This window comes from Tamandua tetradactyla, chromosome X, assembly GCF_023851605.1.
Source record: "Tamandua tetradactyla isolate mTamTet1 chromosome X, mTamTet1.pri, whole genome shotgun sequence".
In the NCBI taxonomy this organism is placed as follows: Eukaryota; Metazoa; Chordata; class Mammalia; order Pilosa; family Myrmecophagidae; genus Tamandua; species Tamandua tetradactyla.
The window spans coordinates 96,026,660-96,049,998 of NC_135353.1; the positions used below are offsets into that span (position 1 = coordinate 96,026,660).

The 23,339-nt window shown below is 39.5% G+C and overlaps 1 protein-coding gene and 1 pseudogene across 3 annotated transcripts in view; one reads left to right on the forward strand and one right to left on the reverse strand.

Moving 5' to 3' along the window:
* Positions 1-23,339, reverse strand: part of SLC16A2 (solute carrier family 16 member 2) — a 133,016-nt gene that overhangs the window by 80,588 nt on the left and 29,089 nt on the right. The gene's annotated exons all lie outside the window — the stretch shown is intronic.
* LOC143670970 (CTD small phosphatase-like protein 2 pseudogene) lies at positions 1,187-17,445 on the forward strand (annotated as a pseudogene).

Below are 23,339 nucleotides of genomic sequence, written 5' to 3' on the forward strand. Positions count from 1 at the left end.
GGGTGTATTATTAGATTCTGTTTATTTGTGTATAATCTAGAAGTTTTCCATTACAAAAAATTTTAAATATGAAAAAAAGAGGGTGGGTCAAGCAGATGTTTAACCAAATGTATTTTATTCTGTCCACCTGTGGAAGACTTTTCATATATGGAATTACTTTTACAAACTTAAGAAAAGACTTGTATCTCTGTGAGCGCTAGCAGCAGCACTGCTGGCAGCTGTTTTATGAACAGAGACTGAGATTTCTCCCTCATTCAGCAGCAGCTGTGATGCTATTTTCAACTTGTAGTAGCCGGTCCAATTGTCAGGCAATGGCAGATAGAGGCCAGAAATCACCCCCCCCCTTTTTTTTTGGAGGAAGAAAGGGAGGTAGAGAGAGAGAAAAGCAAGAGGGTACAGAAAGTATAAAGAAGCTGACCAGGGGAAGGCTTGTCCTTCCTCAGGATCTTGTTCAGAAGGAGAGCATGAGAGGTGGGGGTATCTGGTTGGATGCTGGTTTTGCACAGGCCCCACATTCTGTGGCTTTCTCTTGGTGGGCAGCTTCATTGTCAGAGCCTGACCTCATAGGGGAGGGTAGGAGGAATGCACACACCTCCTGTGAAAAACTTTGGAGTGAGATCTGTGATTAAGATGTCAAATAGCACCCATACATAGAGTTAGAATTACAGGAAAAAATTCCAGGAATTTTTTGAAATGAAATCCTCATCAAATGGAAAATCTATACTGATAATCATCCTGAGCTGGGTTCATCCCAAAAGGTAGAAGGCAGACACACAGAGGGGGCTTCTTCTTCAGTGATGTAGAAACCTGTCCTTGCTGTCCTGTGAGGAGGGGATAATGAAGCCCCTTGCACTGCACAGTGACCTGGCAGTCTCATAAATGCTGACTGTGTTGGGGATCCCTGTTTCCTGGCTTTGGTTCAGACTCAGCTATCCCTGAAAGGCTGTGTGGACCTAAGTTGGGGTCTGTCCTTCAATTTCCTGATCTCCACAAGGAGAAATTTATCCTGTATGGTCCCTCACCTTTCTTCTGGAGGTTCGGGTAGGCTGAGAGTATAACACATACACCCACCCCACCACCAGGCCAGGGCTGCTCTCACCTACCCACCATGTCAGACTGGAGGAACACAAACAGCCTGTGACTTCTTTCCTTCTTTACTGATGGATTATTCTAGAGCCAGACTGCCATGGTCATGAGTGACTTCACACTAGCCTGGGAGGTGAGCTTCAGATGAGATGGATACAGGTAGGATTAGGGGTAGCTGCCCCAGAGATCAACCTTTAAACGTCTGGCAACTGAGAGAGAAAGAGTGTGTGTGCTCTATGAGAAAAAATCAGGGAGGCCAGCAATCAGGAGCTGGGTAAGAGGAGGACCAAGACAGCCCCGCCTTTTTCTGCAGCATCTTTGTAGTTCCTGGTTGCTAGGAGCAGGAGCTTCTGTAACTAAGCAACTGGAGCTCAGCGGATTAAAACCATTTCCTGAGCTCACTGCAAGGGGGAGGGAGAAAAGGTGGAATGCAGATGCAGATGCTCATCCCAGCCTCTAGGCTTGACTAGGGGATGCCAGTTGGGTGTGTGTGTGAAAAGAAATTGAGGCACAGCTGGGAAGCTGGGAGCTGAACCCTGGGAGATCGAGGGAGGGGCAAGCTGTTCACTAGGTCCTCAGTATAAAGAGCATCACAGTGCTACCAACAATTAATATGCTTATTAGAATGAATGCTAATACCACATGTTTTTGAAACCACAGGAAAAGCTTGCAGTCTGAACCATCTGACCAGGGTAGGCAGGACTGGACAGGGTTTTTCCTCCAAAGACAAGAGGATCGCAGTATTTTCTGGTCGACAGGTCTCCAAGGGTTCTGGGGTCCAATTTCTCACCAAATGCCAAAGGCCCCTCTGCCTTTACCTTCTGCCCTTCCTAAGGCAGGCTTTGCTGTGCCTTTCCCTTAGAAAGTGCTGTGTCATATGGAACCCAGGTCAGTCTCCCTGTGGCTCCTTCCCCAGGGCCAAGGGAGGTAGTCCAATCTGCTTTGCTGTGGAGGCCTGTAGCCATCTAGTCTTTTCCTCTTCTCTGAGCCCCATCTCCTTACCTCCAGGGAGCTCTTATCAGACAGGCTTCCAGAGCTCCTCACCAACACTTGGGGCCCTCTGATCACCCACCTCCCACCTGGTCTTTAGTTTCCTTAAAGGGTAAGCCACAGGGATTGACAAATTTTCAGAGTCCAGGGCCCAACATCTGTCCCTGAGTCCAGGCTTCTCTCACTGCCCCTCAGGCAGAGAGCCTTTGATCCACTGCAAGTTTACTGTGTAGGTCCTCTTACCACTGGTGAAGTTTATGTTTTAAGCAGGACTGGATGGGCAAGAAAAGGAAGGCAGTGGAGCTTCTTCCTTTTGGGAAACTGTTTCATCCTGAAGTTCTCTGAGCCTCAGCTCCTGCTTTCTGAGAAGAACTGCTCCTTGCTCTTGTGTCTGGCCAATCTTTGTGGTGCTCAGCCCAGAAAGCAGCCTACCTATCCCACACAGGCACCAATTATGATCAAGAGCACACATAGCTTAGCCATAGTTGTCAGGGAAGCCCCCTTGGGGGGGGGGGTGACTCCAACTCCCCGGATCAAGCCTTTAGCTCCTTATCTTGCTGCTCACTGAGCCTCTCCATGTGCCCCAACAGAGCAGTTTCCTCAGAGACAGAGGCAGAAGATTGCCTGGGGTCACTCAGTGATAGACCTCACAGCAACCAGACAGAGTCTCTGTCTGCATAGGACAGCTCAGCTTGGAATCACCTTAAGAAGCCCAGCTTCTAGAAACCTCTGATCCAGGTTGCTCATTCATGAAATATTTACAGAGCACTTTTACTATGTGCGAAGCAATAGGAGTTATACTGAGTTTAACAGATGTCAGTACTTGTCTTAAGTTTACAACCAGGAGTAGAAGTCAGTGAAGATACACAAATAATTACGTTTGGTGCAATAAACACTGTGACTGAAGACATACAAGCACTATGGAAAAGTAGAGGAGAGTGAGAAGTCTATGTGGGGAAGTTTGTAAATTTAACAGAAATGGCTTCAGGTCTTCTGGAATGGTGATGCAAAGAGCCCTGTGGACCCATTCCCCAGAGACAAGACCATAATTGGTGAATAGTAGATAGATAGATTATAGATAGATAGACAATCAACCATTTAAAATCATTGAACTTGTTCTAGAGGCTAAATAATGGTAAGATCAGAAAAAGTTTGTGGCATTTGAATAATAACTTGTTCCCATCTCCCACCCACCCATCCATCCCAGGTTCAGTGCGATGGATGCTCTGTTCTGGGTTGAAGTGACCAAGAACACAGAATTTTCTCTTCCTCTAGCTCCCAGTCTAGGGCTAAGTTTGGCCCTAGGAGAGGTAGGCTGCTGGCATCCTTTATTTTCCTCCACGTCTATGTTGCAGAAGCTCAGTGGTCAGCAAGGCAGGGAGCTAAAAGCTTGCCCTAGGGACCTGGAGTCACCTTCACAGGGGCTTTTTGCCAACTCCTGCTCAGCTGAATGTGTCTTTGATCACCTTTCAGCAAGTGGGATTGAGAGTACTGGGTTCTGTTCCTCCACCCAGCCACCACTCTAAGGTGGGATCTCTTGTCCAGGCACAGCATGCCTCAAATATTATGTCTTGAATAACCTCTGTCCAAGTTGACTGTTAGTATGGAGGTTCCATGCTAGGAAGTACAAGTCAAGAAAAGCATGGGCTACCCATCCCACCTAACACCTTTCTTGTAAAGAACGGATGCCACACATGGAGAAGCAGGCTACTCTTCCCACAACCAGCTCCAGTGCAGTGGAGCAGAGGTTCTCCCCAGGAGAGGAAACAGGCCTTAAGATTGGAGAGCTCCTTAGGTCTTTGTAAAAAGACTGATTTATTTGGAAAAGAACTTGGAGAAATTCATGCTAAGGCACAGTCAGAAACAATGAAGATCTTAGTGGTAAGCAATTAAGCAGAGACTAATTGACCATGATTCTATTAGAAAGTGCAGAATAGTACTCCAGCAAGGGTTTAATAGAAAAAAAGTAGAGAAAGTACTAAGAATAACACTTCTAGGGTCAGAGCAGGCCTCAAAGACTGGCATCACCCTGCCCCTGTAGTGGGTCCCAACTTTAATTGGGTCAGGCTGTGAAACAATTTATTCCCCTGGGAATTCTTGATATGCTAGAGTAACTAGGAAGCAATTAGTGGTTGCCAACAACTGGATGTGATACCACTAGGTATAAATCAGTCAGAAACTTAATAGGCATTTCAGGAAAGAGAGAGTCAAAGAGAGCCATCATTGTGGCTAAAACCATAGTGATCACTGATGGTAGAGAGGCTGTGCACATATCTAAGGCTAAGACCTCTGAGGAACAACATCAGAGGCTGTACACTGAAGGGAAATAGGTTTCACTCAACTAGTCCAACAAGTCAGCTTCAGTATCCAAAGGAAAAGTCAGTTTTTAAATTAGTGTTTAATTGGAGAAGTTGAGGTTTACAGAAAAATCATCTAAAAAGATAGTGTTCCCATATATCCCCCTATTGTTGACAATTTGAAAAAGGCACCTTTGTTACAATTGATGAAAGAATATTAAAATTGTACTGTTAATTATAGTCCATAGTCTATGTCAGGTGAATTTTTCCCATATACCGCACTATTATTAATATTTTGTATTAGTGTCACACATTTGTTATAATTCATGAAAGAACACTTTTATACATATACTATTAATTTTAGTCCATTGTTTACAATAATGTCTAGTTATACAGTCCTACATTTTATCTTTTAATTTTTATTCCAGCAACATATATATGACCTAAATTTCCCCTTTTAACTACATTCACATATTTAATTCAATGTTGTTAATTGCACTCACAATAATGTGTTACCATCACCACCATCCACTTACAAAACTTTACAATCAACTTAAATTGAAATTCTGTACAAATTTAGCATGAACTGCCCATTATCTACTCCTAATCCAGCCTCTGGTAACCTATATTATAAATTCCTATCCCATGAGTTTGTTTATTCTAATAATTTCATATCAGCGACATCATACAATATTTGTCCTTTTGTGTCTGGCATATTTCACTCAACATAATATCTTCAAGGTTCATCCATGATGTTGCATGAACCAGGACTTCATTCTTTTTTAATGCTGAATAATATTACATTACATGTATATTCCACATTTTGTTTATTTCCATTCATCAGGTGATGGACACTATTCAATATTTTGGCAATTGTGAATAATGCAACTATGAACATTGGTGTTCAAATATCAGTTCAAGTACCTGCTTTCAATTCTTTTTAGTATATAAATAGTAGAAAGATTTCCAGGCCATATGTTAATTCTATACTTAGCTTTCTGAGGATCTGCTAAACTGTCTTCCACAGTGGCTGACCATTTTGCATTTCCATAAGCAATGAATGAGTGCTCCTATTTCTTCATATCCTCTCCAAAACTTTAATTTTCTGTTTTCTTTAAATATTAGCCATTCTAGTGAGTGTGAAATGATATCTCATGGTTTTGATTTGCATTTCTCTAAGAGCTTGTGGTGTTGAGCATCTTTTCATGTGCTGGAAAAAGTCAAGTTGTTAACAAAAATAATATTATGGGACAGGCAAAGAAACAGGAAATTGTGACTCATACACAAGAAAAAGCAAGTAAGCAATAGAAACTGTAGATGTTAGATTTCAAAGACAATGCAACTGTTATAAATATGCATATTTATACCATGATCAAGTGGGGTTTATACCAGGAATGGAAGCTTACTTAAAATAAAAAAAAATTATTATATCATATCAACAGAATAAAAGACAAAACACACATGATCATCTCAAAAGAATACAGAAAAAGCATTTGACAAAAGGCAACATCCTTTCATGATATAAACACTCAATAAACTTGGAGTAGAAGCAACTTTATTAACCTAATAAAGGCCATCTATGAAACATTCAAGTCTAAAAACATAACTATTGATGAAAAACTGATTGCTTTACACCTAAGACCAGAAACAAGACAAGGATGTCTGCTGTCATCATGACTACTTAATATTGTACTAGAGATTCCACCAGAGCTTTAATAGGCAAAAAGAAGAAGGAAGGAGGAGGGGGAGGAGGAGAAGAAGGGGCAACGGTGGCAGAGGAAGAACTACTAGTAAAAGGCATAAAGATTAGAAAGGAAGAAGTAAAACAACTTCCATTTACAGATGATGTGATCTTGTATATATAAAATCCTAAGGAATATACAAAGAACTAACACTGCTACTAAATTGGCTCAATAAAGTTGCAAGATACAAGATAAAAGCACAATTTTTTATACCTGAAATTTAAAATATGACAATGAAATTAAAGAAATTCCATTTACAATAGCTTCAAAAAAGAACAAAACACTAAGGAATAAGTTTAACGAAAGAGCTATAAAACTTATACTCCAAAAACTACAAAATATTTTGAAAGAAATTAAGGAAAAGCTAAATAAATAGAAAAAACATCCCATATTTATGCATTAGGAAACCTAATATTATTATGTTGCCAATTTCTTCAAATTTGTGTACAGATTTAACACAATCCCTATCAAAATCCCAGATATATTTTTTCAGAAACTGACAACCTGATCCTAAAATTCGTCTGCGGATACAAGGGACCCAGATAGCCAAAACAATCTTGAAAAAGAATAAAGTGGCAGCATTCGCATGTTTCAATTTCAAGTTTACTACAAAGCTACAGTAATCAAGAAAATGTGGGCCTGGCATAAGGATAGACCTGTAAAATAATGAAATAGAATTGAGAATCCAGAACATGTACATTTACTGTAAATTGATTGATGATAAAGTTACCTGGGCAATTCAATATGGAAAAATAGTCTTTCCAGCATACAGTACAAGAACAACTGGCTATCCACATGCAACAAAAATAAATTGGATCCCTACCTCACACTATTTAAAAAAATTTACTAAAAATGGAGCATAGACTTAAATGTAAGAGTTAAATCTATAAAAGAAAACATAAATGTTTTCCACCTTAGATTAAGCAATTTTTTTTAGATATAACAACAAAAATCACAAGCAACAAAAGAAAAAAAGTAGATAAATTGGTCTTCATCAAAGTTAAAACATTTTGTTCTTCAAAAGACCATCAAGAAAATGGAAAGAATCCAAATAATGGGATAACATTCTTACAAATGACACATCTGATGTGAGTCTAGTATCCAGAACATATAAAGAAGAACTCCTAAAATTCAACCACAAAAAGACAAAAACAATTTAATAGCCAAAGGACTTGAATAGACATTTCGCCAAAGAAGATATATGAATGCTGAACAAGCACATAAAAAGATGCTCAACACTGTTAGTCATTAGGGAAAATCAGATCAAAACCACAAGGTACCATTTTACACTCACTTGTGTAGCTATAATTATAAAAAGAAAATATGTTGTCAAGGATGTGGAGAAAGTAGAGCCCTTGTATGTTACTTGTGGGAATATAAAAAGGTGCACCCACTTTGGAAAGCAGCTTGAAACTTCTTCAAATTTTTAAACATAGAGTTACATCTGACTGGCAATTCTCCTAGAAATATAATCAAGAGAATGGAAAACATATGTCTACAAAATAAAAAACCTTCTACACAAATGTTCATTAATAATAGTAAAAAAGGGTTAACAACCAAAATATCCACCAGTTGATTAACAGATAAACAAAATATGGTACATCCATACGATGGTATTTAATCAGCAATTAAAATGACTGAAGTCATTTAGGTAATGTAATCAAATGGTGACATAAGACATCCCTTGAAAAGAGTTCCCCAGAGATTTAGCAAATAAAAGGACAAATCCCATGTGCTTAGAACTCTGGAGGATGAGAAACTGGGAAAGGACACCACAAATGCTGAATCAAAGAAAAAGAAAAAATATTAGGTAGGAAATTTCCATCCTAGACTTGATGGTCTATTCCCCTCCCCCACAACCAGATATATGCAGCCTGGGGTGGCCCCCAGAGGTAGCAGTCCAGGCTCCTCGCATCATAGACAGAGACTATGGAGCAACTTCTAGCAGTGAGTTATAACCCCATGCATCTCCAGGTACAGGAATCCAAGACCACAGAGATCTGGGGTGGAACACAAGCCACTGAGGAGCACTGCAAACAAAAGGACTTTCGGGGCAAAAGATAGACAGACAGACAGACAGATAGATAGATAGATAGATAGATAGATAGATAGATAGATAGATAGATAGATACATACATACATACATACATACATACATACATACATGGATGGATGGATGGATGGATGGATGGATGGATGGATGGATGGATGGATGGATGGATGGAAGGATAGATAGACAGATAGATAGATAGATAAATAGAAGAGTAGAACTGCTGGAAAGAATTTTTGTGGGTAGTTATGCCTTTGGCTAATATGATGAGGATATGAATTATCATGTAATCAATGTATTTATTAGTAAACAAAATCTTGTGAAATTCATGGTCCAAGAGGGAAATACTTTAAACGGTGAAAATTTGGGAACTGTTGATGGACTTTTGTCCTTGAGAAAGCTGAGAACCAAGGAGGAGAAGTTACTTGTCTGAAGTCATACAGGCGAGAGTGGTCCAGTCAGAGTTGGAGCCTAGGTCTCTAAACCACTAGTCAGAACCCTTTCTCCTTTACTCCAGTCCGCTCAAGGATTGCCTATTTCTCCACAATAAGGTAGGTGTTCAGAAAAAAAAAAAATGTTTAATTGAATGCAACTCATCTGTTTTGTCAGGAAAATGTCTGACTCAATTGGTTCCATGGCCATAAAATGATACTAGTTGGCAGAACGGGGCCAAAAATCCAGAAACTGTGCTAAGAAGTCTAAAACCTTTCTGTGACCACATGACTAAGGATCTAGTATTGTGACAAAATCATGGGCTTCTGGACTATGCTAAACCCATGGCAACCCTAACTTAGATCAGGTAACATCATTGTCTTAACCCAAATCACAGATTCCAGAATTCCCATATCTCTCTTATCAGGTGGGTGTTTTACTGTGTTCTTAATGCCATTGAACTGGGACTCAATGTTGCTGGGGCTTGGGTGGAGCATGGTAAAGTAATTCAGGGAAGGGCAATTTTATTTTTGCCAGGTACAATGAGGCAACTTCTCCATGGCAAGAAAAGGCACAGAGAATGAGATCCCTGGAAGAAGCATGAATCTTCAAAAGATCCCAAATAAAAATACATCCCAGTGAGAGAGAATGGCAAGTAGGGAGTCAGGGAAGTAGGCATAGGATGCTATAGCCGGAGAAGCTGTTTCATTTTCATAGTTTTATAAGAGCTAGTTCTAGCAAAACTTCATTAAGGCAATGAAAGCAAAAAATTCACACCAGCCACAAGCACCAGGACTTTAAAAAATTCCTGGGGGAGTGTGGAGTCTAATCCACTGCTCATTTGAGCTCTTGAAACACTGGGGGCCTGGAATAGAGTCTGTCCCCTTCTTCACAAGCTTCTCCCAAGAATGGCATTGCCTGTTGGGTGTGTGTTTCTCCTCGTTCAATTCTCTGTCTCTTTGGAGGTCGTAATGACCAAACCTTGCCACCAGATAAAGACGTCATGTTCTTCCTGGTCTAGGAGAGCAAAACAGTTTGCATTCTCCAGGGACTGGGAGGGCCGGAGAGGGGAAGTTCTAATGTTTGTTAAGAGATCAGTCAGCCTGCCTGAGCAGTCCCAGGGGCTCCTGCTCCCTATATCCTCTACCACCTCCTCTCCTGTCCCCTCCCTATATTTATCCTTCCCCTTAACACAGCCTCTGACTACTTTGTTCCTGGTCCAGAGATCCCCAACAAGCAAAGAACAATACAGCCCACCTCCCTGGAATTGTTGCCCCAAATGACGGTTGGGAAGAAAACTGCAGCGTGCTCCCCACTAGACCTTTATCTCTCTCCAGCTCTTTCCTCCCTGCCAGTGGGGAACACTCTGGTGCACAAACAATGTCGCCCCCTTTTATAATGGGCTGAGCACCACCCTCAGCTTCCGTGGCAATGCAGCCTAGTTCAATCTGATCACGCCAGTCAGGGTGGCCTGAAGAACCAAGGGAAGAGTCCAAAGGGTGAAAAAGGGCAGAAAGGACCTGTGAAGTTTCAGCAGCTGATAGAGCGATGCTTTTTGAAGGTTCCTACTCCTGCCTTTCTCTGCAAAGAGTCATTCTCAAGGACACGTCCAGGGTCTCCAGAGTGCTTGGATTCCTTGATGCAGACTGCCTCTGCATCTACACTGTGGCTAAATATACTCAATTCATACTCTCTTCATGGCCTGTAAAGTCACTTTAGATTTTGAAATAGCCCCATGGGGCCATTTAAATTTTATCAAGGAAAAATAAAATACAATAAGAATGAAATAAATGTATGTCCATTTCCTTGGAAAGGCCTGTAAGGAAGACATAAGATGGATATTACATCCCATTCGGTTAACAATTTTCACACCATGAAATCTCTCCCTGAATCAATTTCCTGAAAACACCAGCTGTTTTTTGGCCATAGGCCAGCCCAGCCCTGAAGGCCAGATTCCTCTTTGTTACCATATTCCCTGGCTCAATAGTGGAGAAATAGGTCCGAAACCAATTGTCTTAGGACCGTGTCCCCTGTCCTACTTATGGACTTCTAGTCTCTCCTAGCTGGGTGAAGACTCTGGCCTTACTGTAGGCTAGTGGAGTTTTTCAAAAAAAAATAGTCATTATTTAGTATTATATCCATTGGTTTATTTTTGTAAATAAAAAATTTTATGAGGGATTTTACTTCTCAGTTCCTCCCAATACAACTTTGTATTCATAAAGTCTAACGTTTTCTAGTAGAGATTTTTCCTACATGGGTCTTCAGAAATCTCTTCCCCATGTGAGGGAAGGTACTATTGTAGGATTAACAACATGCAATAACATCAAAAGGACGTAAAACAGCATCAACAAAAACAGCCAAAAATGGCTTTGAGTACAAAAGAAAAACACAAATACAACATTTGCCAAGTCAGTTTCTGCTAAGAACAGTTTGAAAATGGAAGTTATCAACTATATTTAAAAGGACTTATAAATGACTTCCACACAGATGTTCATAGCACTTTTACTTGTAATAGCAAAAAACTGAAGACAATCCAAATGCCTATCAACAGAGGAATGGTAAACAAACTGTGGTATAGCCATACAGTGAAATAGCACTCAGCAATAAAAAAGGAAAAATATTAATGCATACATTATTTTGAATCTCAAAATAATTATGCTGAGTGAAAAAAAAACAGACAAAAGAATCCATACAAAATAGTACATACTGTAAGTTGCAGTTATATAAAATTTTTAAAAAATACGAAATCTATGGTGATGGAAATCAAATCAGTGGCGGAGTAAGGGACATGAAGAAGCATTTGGGGATGTTAGATATGTCTATTATCTAGATCATTGAAATGATTTCTTAGGTGTATATATTTGTTAAAATTTACAAAGTCATAAACTTTAAGTATGTGCAGTTTATTGTATATAAATTATACTTTAATAAAACTTTTTAAAAAGTGCTCGATTTAGAGAAAAAATATTAATCTTAGTAGATGTTATTAGGCTAAATTCATATCTATTTCCAACATTTTTCTCTTTTTCTGCCACCATTATTGAACTACTAAAGCTACATGATGTCTTTCTTCTCCAGACCCATTTGCAATTAAGGGTTGGAAAATTAAAAACCTTTCTAAATCCATGGAATCCCTTTCCCTCTTCAATTGCCATCTTACATAGAAGTGCATTGTATAAATCATATAAAAGTAGAGCTGCTCTGGTGTAATGGAGGTGTTTGTCATGGTACTAAAAACTTCACTTGTATTTTTTTTTTCTTATTTACTCTCCTCTTCCCCTGGCAAAAGTCCCTAGAAGGGCTCTGAATAATTTCTAGAAGTGTGCAGATTTTCTCATTCTCAGGTCTCCCTATCTGTTCTAAAGATTATAGAGTTCAGCTTCCTCATTTTATATGCAAGAAAATTGAAGCATGACTAGGTGAATGGAACTGCACATGGTCACACAAGATAGAAACAGAAGTTAGTGGTCCAAGATTTTTCAAGTCCAGACCAGATTCTCTTGCTGGGACTATAGATGTTTCTGAAGGGCTTTTATTTTGATAGGATTTTCTCTTCACTTTCTTCACAAGTGTTTTGAATCCCTAATGAATTCCTGCCACACTAGTCCTAAGCACTACTACTCCCACCTCCCACCCCCTGGTTCTGTTTCTGTTTGGTCATGAACTTCCAGGCCCTATAAACATTCCACCTCCTTTCTGGAAAACCCCATTTTCCATGGATCTGCAGCAGGATAAGTAGAGAAGTTGTGACATGCTGAGCCAACACTACCAAGAAAAACACAGGATCAAAAGTTATGAAGGCTACCAATTAAACAAGATCTCAGACCCACCTCAAATGAAGAGAATCTCAAACGTCCAAAAGAGTCTGTGAACTAGGAAGCAAAAACAACCTTGACTCCCTATGGTTCTCTGGATAACTGTAAGGGGCTCCACCCAAACTCAGAGGGGCAGTGCAGCCCCTCTTCAAAGACACTCAGTCAACAGAGGTGGGGCTTCCGCCTCTAGGGGGAAGAGAAGGCAGGAAGAGCAAGTTCAGGGGGAGGGTCAGCTATTAAGCTGACCTGGCATGAGCTGAAGGGCTCAGTAGGAGGCACTCCATTGAGGTAGGGGAGAGTGAGGACCACTGCAGGGAAGAGAGCTTGGAACAAAACATCTTGACTTCTCCAGATGGAGGTGGAAATAGGATTAAACCTGAATCCCTCCTAGAAGGTATTGGAAGTGATTAAATTTCAAATCTCTGGAGTGGTTTCTGACATCAAAGTAGCTAAAGGTAGAATGCATTTCAGCTTTATAATTTCTTCAATTTGGTAATTACTTGCCACAGATCCTTTGCTCTCTATAACTATATCTGCTGTTTAGTGGAAGACCCATCTTAGGCTAAGAAATAAGTTAAAGAAAACTGTAACACCAAGAAGAGCCTTCTAGCAAAAGTAGGTCACCATGTGTGTTGCCTAGCACTGCCTGTGGGGAAACGCCAAGCAAAGCTGGAAACAAGCTCTACTGAGATGTTTCACTTGCTCGTGCTCTCTCTCTCACACACACATATACACTCCTTTTCCAACACACTTCTGTCCTTTAGAAGAACTTGAACACCACAATTTTGTTAAGAAAAGACTTAAGGAAACAGAGAAAAACTGTTAGTCACAGAAAATAATAGCTGAAGCTTAGAAAAGGAAGGTCATAGAGAGGGTAGGGACTTATCCAAGGTGACACAGTTTGTCTGTGGCAAATCTGGAGCTAGATTTCCCTGACTCCAGGTCCAAAATGGAGAACAAGAGGAAATGTGTGTTTCTCAGGCAGTACTATAGTTAGACTAAAGAAAGAGATATTCCTCCATAATAAGGCATATGACACTGTGTTGGATCATTAAAAAAAGAAACTTCTCTGACATATTGATTCGGAGTAAGGCAGAGCAAAATATTTGGATCACTGACAAAATCCCTCTAAAGCCCAGGAATTTTCTTCAATGTTTAGAAACCTGCCAACTAATTTTCTAATTTCCTAGCATGCAAAACTGTTTTCTAATAGTGGGCCATGGTTTCTTACTACACAGAACCCTGTGTACAGGTCCAGAATCCAGGACAATACATTTAATTTCACATTAGTTGAACTTATGTTAGTCTGGGGCCTTCAGAAGCAGACGTAAAATGGGATTAAATGTGCAAGGATTTATTAAGACAAAGGAGAGAAAATAGGGAGGGAGCCTGGGAAGGCTACGAAAGGTATGAGACTGAGATTTAAGTCTGATTGAAGAAGAGAGGGACGGAAGGGTGGGTAAAAGTGGCCTAGCCTGCTTGCACTCCAAGCAATGTTTGGCAAGGCCTTCAGGGAATGTGGAAGCCAAGAGCAGTAGTCAGAGGAGTTCCATATCTCCCAGGAACAGGCCTACCTTAGTATCACTGCTGTATAGGAGTTATGGCCTTGGATGGATTTCAGGGCACAGCAGCTAAGGCCCTTGGTCAATTATGCTCCCTGGAGTTCTGCATGGGGAATACTCATGGCTGCCACAAAACTCTACATTTATCTTCTACTTACCCCCTTCTCTGTCCAGCTGCAGCTTCTCTCTCCAGATCTACAGGCCCAGCTGGGGCTTTGAGTCTCTAGGGAGGAAGAACAGACAAGGACAGGGACCAGAGAACTTCTGCCTGAAATAATGAAGCTATACCCACATTGAGCCTCGGCTTTCTTTCCATAGCCTTGAACTTCTAGTACTTGCTCTGTCATGGGCTAAAATGCTCATACCACCTCTGTTATGAAAGGTTCATGAAAGCCATTCAATTTCAGTAGCCTTCCCAGGTACCCTGAAGGTACACTTTTATGCTCCGGATACCCCTTATCCTTCCTTTTTCTGTCCTCTAAGTCATATGTGTCTGGAGAACACTGAGCAAAATAGAGAAAAATGGCCAAGGAGATGAAGTAAGAGTTGAGTCGAGGATCAGATGGAACTGTTTTCTTTCAACAGTGGGTGTGACCACTGGGACCAGGATAAAGGAAGTTTATGAAATAACATTTGTTGAGATCCCAAAGTGAATAACATAGTATGCTAGACCTTTTATATACCTAATCTGCATTACTCTACATAACAGTGCTAATGGGTATTAGTGTACCTGCTTGATCTATGAGAAAACTGAGAATGTAGGGGAAAAGCCACTTTCCTGCAGTTGTACAGCTCTAAATAGCAGAGCTCCAAACTTTCAATGAACCAGAACCTCAGCAGAAGATCCAAACTTCACCCTTTAGTGTTTCCTCTTTTCTGAATCCCAGATACTGGCATGAGTGCAGCCCTCTCTGCAAAGCTGCTTCCACTGGAGGCTACTACTAGTCTGCATTCTTGTCTGCCAACTGCCCTGCCTTCAACCTAGCCCGCCCCCCTCCCCCGTGTTGGTAGACCCACTGCCTCAGGGTCCCTTCCCTAGGATACACCTCAATGTCTAGACTTGACAGCAGGCAGGGGAAAGACTTGATTAAGATCAGAGTGAGGAGTCAGTTACAGATAGAAGTCAGAGTAGAGGTCTGTAGGGTCCTCAAAGGTAAGGATTAGAGCCCATCTTGGCTTCCTGGATGCCCTAGGCCATCTAGCACCTACTGACACTCTACCGTAACAGTAGCTGAAAGGGATTTCTTTTTCACTTAAGTTTTGATTTTACATTTAAAGAGCCCAAGAATACCAGCCCAAGTGATTTAAGAATCACATTCCTGGGCACTGTGTCATAGATCAGAGGAAGTATTAGAGGGAGCAGAAATTTGACCAAGGAAGGACATCAAAAGACCACTTAAAAAAACCAATGTGACTATATGATGCCAAAGACCATTGAAAATCCCTTTCAGCTTGATTATTTGAGTTCATAGTATGTTAAAGATGTTTTGTTTAAAATTACTGATGTTTAATTTTATTAATGGAATATTTAAGTAAACCTTACTTTTTTTTGGAAAAAGAAAGAACACTTGATAATGTGGAAAAAGATACACATCTCTACCTTCTTATCCCCAGGTATGTCAAATTTGCACATAACTATACACCCAGAGACATCAAGAGATTCGCCAAAGAGTTGAAGAGGCATTGGGGGCCCCAGGTCTCCCTTCTCCCTGTTCTGTACTGGTTCTCCCTAAAGTTATGGTTCCTAAGAAGTGAGCTCTATGTGAGGGGACTGCAAGTAGACAGGAATAGGGGCGGGAGGATGGTTCTGGACACTCAGCAAAAGCCCCTGGAAGGTGCCAGAGAAGAGACAGGCTTTCTATGGAAACCCCCAGGAAATATCAGAAACTGGTGCAGATTGTTTATGAGAGTCCCACTAAAGACAGATTCCCACTGAAGCCTTTGTTATGAGTTAAGAAAGAGTAAGGAGCATATGCCAGAAATGGCAACTAGCTGAAGGAGCTACTTGCTCTTACCAGCTAAGTGGGAAAGACAACACACATTGCGCAGTTGGGGCTATCATTAGAGCAGTGGGTATTTCCCTGTCATCACAGTTAGTTTTACATGTGGCACCCATAAAAGAGGAGGCTAGGAACAAGGAAAGCTTCTCAGCAGTAGAATCAAATCCAAACACAATGTACTACCAGAACAAAGAGGAAATATTCAGAAAGGGATGATAGCCTGCCTTCAGTAGGAGAAAAACCACTAAAGAATGAAATCGGCGTATTGGCTTCAGTTAAAAAGTTCATTAAAGGAAACACGCCCAAAGAAGAGTGAGAATATCCTTTAACTAGAATTCAACATGACACGGATAATAATTTGATCAAATCCACACCAAGTACGGAAGAAGAACCCAACAAACAGATATCTCAAATAAGATAGAAAGTCAAGTATATAGAGAAGGTGGTAGTTATGAAATGACAAATCAACACGTAAAACAAAAAGGAAAATTAGAAAATAATCCTTTCTCCGGCAGTCCTCCAAGCACTACATTGTTAGGGACCATATTTTCTCCTGTCTTCAACTTTTTTTCACCAGCAAAAAAAATGGATCAGATTCCCCAGGACAGCGGTGGAAGCTAAAGAGCGCATAAAACAACTTGAAATGGAACAGGTTGACAAAATCATCACTCACATCAACTAATGGAGCAGCCTACTCAAATCAAGCAGTTCAAGTTAAGTCATCAATAAATAATGGCTTAGAAGAACTAGTTAATCATGATATCCCATCCCGTACAGCACCAGTGACTCCAGATAGTGGTTATTAATCAGCCCACGCAGAGGCCACCTATGAGAAAGACTGGGAAGTATTTGACCTTATTATTTCATAAAGCTTGTTCTACTACAGACAGAAGAGCAACTAAGTAGGAAACCTGCTTTTCCACTGAAAACAAGAAGCACACCAGAATTCTTCCACGTTTTAGATCTAGATGAAACACAAGTGCCGTGATGTCATAATGAACTGGAAGATGCAGCACTTTTACACTCCTTTTCCAAGATGTCATATATCAGGTTTATATGAAAGATTAAGACCATTCGGGGAATTCCTGAAATGAGTGTCTCATATGTATGAGATGATTCTTTTTACTGCTTCTAAGAAAGTATATGCAGACAAGTTACTGAACATACTAGACCCTAAAAAGCAACTAGTCAGGCACTGGCTTTTCCGTGACCATTGTGTTCGTGTACAAAGAAACTATATAAAAGATTTAAATATCCTTGGAAAAGCTCTTTCAAAAATTATAATTGATAATTTGCCTTTGTATATCAGCTTTATAATGGAATCCATAAAGAAATCTGGTTTATGGATAAAAATGTCAATGAACTCATGAAATTAATTCCATTTTTGGAGAAGCTTGTAGAACTGAATGAAAATGTCTGATCTCACATCAGAGACAGATTTTGCTTGCATGGTTTTCTGCCTCCAAATTAAATACAAAGACTTGTCAATCACTGAAGGGGGAAAGAATGCAGGACCCTTTCGGATAAAAAAAAAAAATTACCACTACTGTTGAAATTTTGCATTTTTGTACCCTTTCTTGCTTTTCTTATTTTGGTGTGTAAAGGGTTACAGAAAGAGACATTATCTATTTCAGATTGAAAACGTGTAGTAGGTAGGCTAAAACAGAAGGGTCTTTAGAACTAGTGCCATTCCAGCAAAATTTTTTTATGTACAGGACATCTACAATTCATAAAGAATTCTGCTTCTGCCACCAGCAATTTGGCCTGCAGTTCCACAGGATTTTATGATAATAACAGGTGAAAATGGACTTTAATTTTCTCTCTGTTTGGTACTTTAAGTGGGTTTGTGGCCACTTTCCTGTTACTTTAAAATTTTCATTTCAACAGGAATGGCCAGTAAATGTTGTTTTATTTTTCCTATTAAGGCTTATAACCTTTTAACATTTTTGATATGTATTTGATTAGAATTTCATTATGCATTCCTTTTAGTTGAGGCATTTCACAGTTTTCTGGAAATAGCAAATTTTTAGTCTTTTATTATACATTTGAATGGCCATTTTCCTGCTTTTTCTGCCCGCATATTGTATATTCATTTACAATTTTTTTCTACCTAGTCTATGAAAGTTTCATTTAGAAAGATATGCATTTATATTTTGTTTCTGTAATATTCTCCTGTAGGTGAAATCTTTTCAAAAACCAAGATACTGGGTAAATAAGCATATATGAATGACTAATATTCAAAAGATGTTTAAAACATTGTGATGGCATGTATTCCAAATGGTAACATCTTGATATGGCACATAGATTTAATGAATAGCTCAGTCTTCACTGTGCTCACCAACCTTTGAGAAGAATGAATTTGGCACCTGATGGAGTTGATTTAGTTACTGCTGGCTTTGATTTTCTCCAGGAATGAAGTTTTCAGTACACTGACCCAGTATTTTTTTGTTATTTTGCATGGGCTGGTAGTACCTCTGTAATGCTCTCAGTTACAATCAGTTTAAAACTCTGTGCCTCAGTCTTGGTACATAACAGTAGCTATACATAATCCTGTGCCGCAGTACACTCCAAGCCACCAATACAGTTAGTATGCTCTCACAGTGCTTTTCTATGATACATGAAAATAGTCTTCAAGCTTTGGTTCTCTAATGTAACTCCCATAAGAGGTGGATATCATTATAGTGGTGTGTAATCTCCCTTTTGGGAGGCTTTTAATGGAAGGTAGAATTTGTAAAAGTTTGTTTGCTTTGCCTCTTGACTGCATTAGCATGCCACAGGCTCATACTGATTTGTGTAAAGAATGTCAAAGAACAGCACTTTTTCTAAAGAGAAGTTTGATATTTTGTATGCTTGTTAAGAAAGTACAGGAATAGAAGTTACAGGCAACTGAGTATTGAAAAAGAGTATGTCAATTAATTTTTAATGTATATTACCTGTTTACTTGTACAACTTTATCGTGCAAATTACATGCAGCTTCATTTTCAAATGAACCCTTAAAATAAGGAAATCTTTTTAGGAAAACATTTAATTTTTATTTTAAAGACATGAGTTATGTCAATTTTCAGTGTATTAACGAAGATTTTAAGTTTTCATTAGGTTGGGTGAGTCCTTACTATACTACCTGTTGTGTATGTAGTTAACATATTGTGTCATTAAACTGTTTTAAAAAATTAGCATGTAGAACAAGCCTGTTTTGTGGAAAATCCTTATTCATTAAAAAATAGTTATGTTAGAGTTTTTGCAAAAAAGAAGAGTAAGGCAACTGGAAATAGAATAATTTTGAGCTAGGATAAGGGGAGAAGCAATAGTTAGAGGGTCAGTGGGGCCCAGGGCAGCATCAGTAACTCATACTCCTAGATTCCTAGGCCTCCCAGGAGTTAGGGGACTCTAGGGTAGCTTGGAGTTGGTGACACAGTGGCTGTGAAGTCTGCTTCATTGAGAATCTCTCCTACTTTCCTCTAGAGACATGATTCTCATTCTTGGCTATACATTAGAGTCATGGAAGGAGCTTCTAAAGGAAACACACCCACTACCAAGAGATGCTGATTTAATAGGTCTGGGGCAGGGGTCAGATCATCTGTATTTTCTAAAAAGCTACACAAGAGATTTTTATGGACTGCTTGGGTTGAGAACTTCTGCTCCAGGGGAAGCCCATGGTCTCAATCAGATGCCAGCTTGGATGACAGATCAAAGAACTGGGAGTTTGTGGAGGTACAGGGATAAGAAGTAGAGATAAATGGATTCAGTGGGAAGCATAAAATAGCCTGTGAGCCAGGAGACCTGGGCTATGGCCCTGTTTCTGTGCCTCATTTACCTTTGTGATTCTGACCAAGTCCCTGTCACTCTCTGAGCCCTCATATCTTCACAGTACAATGAAGGGGTTAGAATTGATTACCGCTAAGGGTTCCCTTGACTTCTTCACATTCTGTGAATTTACTAGGCAGTAGAAGGAAACAGGTGGCTTTGCTACTGCTGCAATAACAAATTAGAAATTAACAGAAAATAACAGTGTGATCTGGAAATGTCAAATAAAGCATCAGGGAACATGTAGTGATTTAAACTGAGCCATAAAGGATTGATTAGAGTAATGGGGGGTATCACAAAGTGAGGGGTTAGCATAGACAAATGCCCAGAGGCAGAAGCATGTGTGATAGTTGGAGAGGAAAATAATGAGAAGACCAGTTTGGCTTGAGTGGGGGCATTATAGTAGTCAAACAGATATAGGATAGAAGAGCAGTAAAAGGAATGGTCTGGAAAAAATAAATATGACGTGCTAAGCAAGAGTTTTATGGGGTTTGAATGCAGTTCTCCCCTGGCAAATGAAACCATATTTAAATATGCATGGTCCTGCTCCAATCAAGATGGTAGAGCAATAAACTTCAGGGTTACATGCCCCCCGCCCCGGAAGCTTTGAGCAACCAGCAAGAGCTGGCATAAACATTTTTTTCAAAGCTCCAGAAAATAGTTTAAGGAGTGCAGTAACAGGGTGAGTGCTGAATAAAGAAAAAGGCAACTTAAAAGTGGTAGATTTTCTACCTGTACCTTCCTCCATCATGTCACCTGCTTGGCATGGAGCCAGCCTGTGGGTTCCTTGCCCTGGTTCTGGAGGGAGCAGAATAATCCTCATGTATATATTGGGGCCCAAACTCTCTGGTGGCAGCCTGAAGAACTAAACTGAAACACTCTTTGCAATCTTACTGACCCAGTACTTGCCCTGTTTGATGAAAATAGCTGACTATCCTACAGAATGTTGTGGGAGAGCAGTCAGATTGTGGCTGCTGGGGCAAGGGATTGTTGGCTGTAGGATAAACAGTGCAGTGCCTGGGACCATGAGGAAACTGTTTCCTAGGGAAGAGGGGACATTCACATCTCTGTAAATGGAGGAATTCCTAGGGTTACATGTGCACACCCAAGAAAAGATGCATACCTAGAAAGGATCAGGAGACCCTTAGTCTTTGGCTTCAAGCTATTCTCTAAATTCATGATATCAACAAACTCAGAAGGATAGCATTCGCACAAAGTCAATCTGCAAAGACTGGGAGAGGTGTTTTCTCTCTTTCTTTCAATTTTGTTAGTTCTTGGCATTCAAGGAATGCTCTATCATAACACTAGCTGGATACAAGCTTAAGGAACAGATGTCTCAGAATCAAAATTCCAATGATAACACTTTAAAATATCAAAATATCCAGGTTTCAACAAAATATTACAAAACATGCAAAGCAATAGGAAGCAGTGGCACAAGCAAAGAAGAATATTAAAGCATTAGAAACTATCAATGAGGAGGATCAGACTGGAGCATACCAAAGACTTTTTAAAAAATAGTCCTAGATATGTTCAAAGGGCATATGGACAAAGAACTAAAGGAAATCAGGAAAACATAGATGAACACAAAGAGGATACCAATAGAGAGGTGGAAATTATGAAAAGGAATGAAACAGAGCTGAAGTTCACAGTAATAAAAATTTTTAATTCCCTAGAGGGTTTCAACGCAGATTGGTACTAGCAGAGGGAAGAATCAGTGAAGTCAAAGATAGGCAAATGAAATCATCCAGTCTGAAAAGTAGAAAAAAGAATGAAGAAAAGTGAACAGAGCCTGAGGAATTTGTGGAACACCATCAAGCATATCAACATGCTCATTGTGGGAATTACAGGAGAAGTGAGAAAAGGGCAGAGAGAATATTAAAAGAAATAATAGCAGAAAGCTTCCCAAATATAACGAAATATGTGAATATACACATCTAAGATGCTCAACAAACTGCAAACAGGATAAACCCAACTAGACAGATACCATGACATATTATAATCACACTATTGCTTGCCAAAGATAAAGAGAACACTGAAAGCTGAAAAAGAGAAGTAATGTGTCACATCCATTATTGTGCCTCAATAGCACTAAGTGCTGATCTCTCACCGAAATCATGGAGGCAAAAAGGCAGTGGGATGACATATTTAAAGTCCTAAAAGCAATTAATTACCAACCAAGAATTTCGTATCTAGAAAAACTGTCTTTCAAAAATGAAGGTGAGATTGAGACATTCCCAGATAAACAAAAGCTGAGGGAGTTCATCACCACTAAATTGGCCCTACAAGAGATGCTAAAGAGAGTTCTGCAGATTGAAAGGACAATAGATCGAAGCCACATAAAGAAATAATGATCTCTGGGTAAGTATAACCATGTAGGTAAATATAAATGTCCGTACTATTGTGTTTTGGGTTTGTAACTCCACTTTTTATTTCTTACAGGATCTAAAAGACAAATGTATAAAATTAAATGGTAAATCAGTGGCTTTGGATGGAACATATAAACATATAAGTTGTGACCAGAACTACACAAAGGTGAGGGTACAGAGGTGTAAAGGAATATAGTTTTGTATACTATTGAAGTTAAACTGGTGTCAAAGAAAATGGGATTGTTATGGATTTAGGATGTGAAATTTAAGCTCCATGGTAACCAAAGAAAATATCAGAGAATACACAAGCTCATAGAGATAAAAATGTCTTTTTTTAGGGTACAGTTTTCCAGGGATGAAGGGCTAGGGGAACGGGGAGTTCATGCATAATGGATGTATGGTTTCTATTTGGGTAGATGAGAAAGTTTTAGTAATGGAATGTGGTAAGAGTAATGCAGTATTGTGAGTGTGATTAATCCTACTGCATGAAGGGTATACTTGAGAGTGGTTAAAATAGGAAAGTTCGTGTTCTATGTACGTTCTCACAATTAATTTAAGAAGAAAGAAAGAGCAACTAGAGAAACAATAACAACTTAATACAATATGTGATCTTGGACAGGATTTTAAAAAGGAAGAGAAAAGACTGAAAAAGACATTACTGGGACATAAGAAAACTTGAGTGTAATCTATAAGTTTTATATCAAAGTTAAATATCTTGAACTTAATAACTACACATAAGGTGGTAATGTAAATGAGTATCCTTCTTCTTAGGAAAAGTTCATGGCACCATAAAGTGTTCAAGATGCATAATGTATACAACTACACTCAAATGTTCAGAAAATGTATTGATAAATAGATAGACAGAGGGTTGGATTGAAAGATAGATGGATAGATAGAATGATGTGTCCAATGTGGCAAAATGTTAAAACTGCGATCTGCATGTCAGGGGGGATAGGGCTATGTTGGAGTTCTCTGTATTGGGTTTATATTATTTTTGTAATTGTCCTGTAAGTTTATAAGTATTTCAAATGAAAAAGTTTAACAAAAGATATGCATGAAGATGGTCATGGATGAGATGTGTAAGTGGATTTTAAATAAAGGTGAGTGTTGGAGTAAACTGCAACAAACAGCAGGATAAAGGAACTAGGGTTTAGCAGAGATGTGTGAAAGACAGTTAGAGGCTTTAGACAACAAC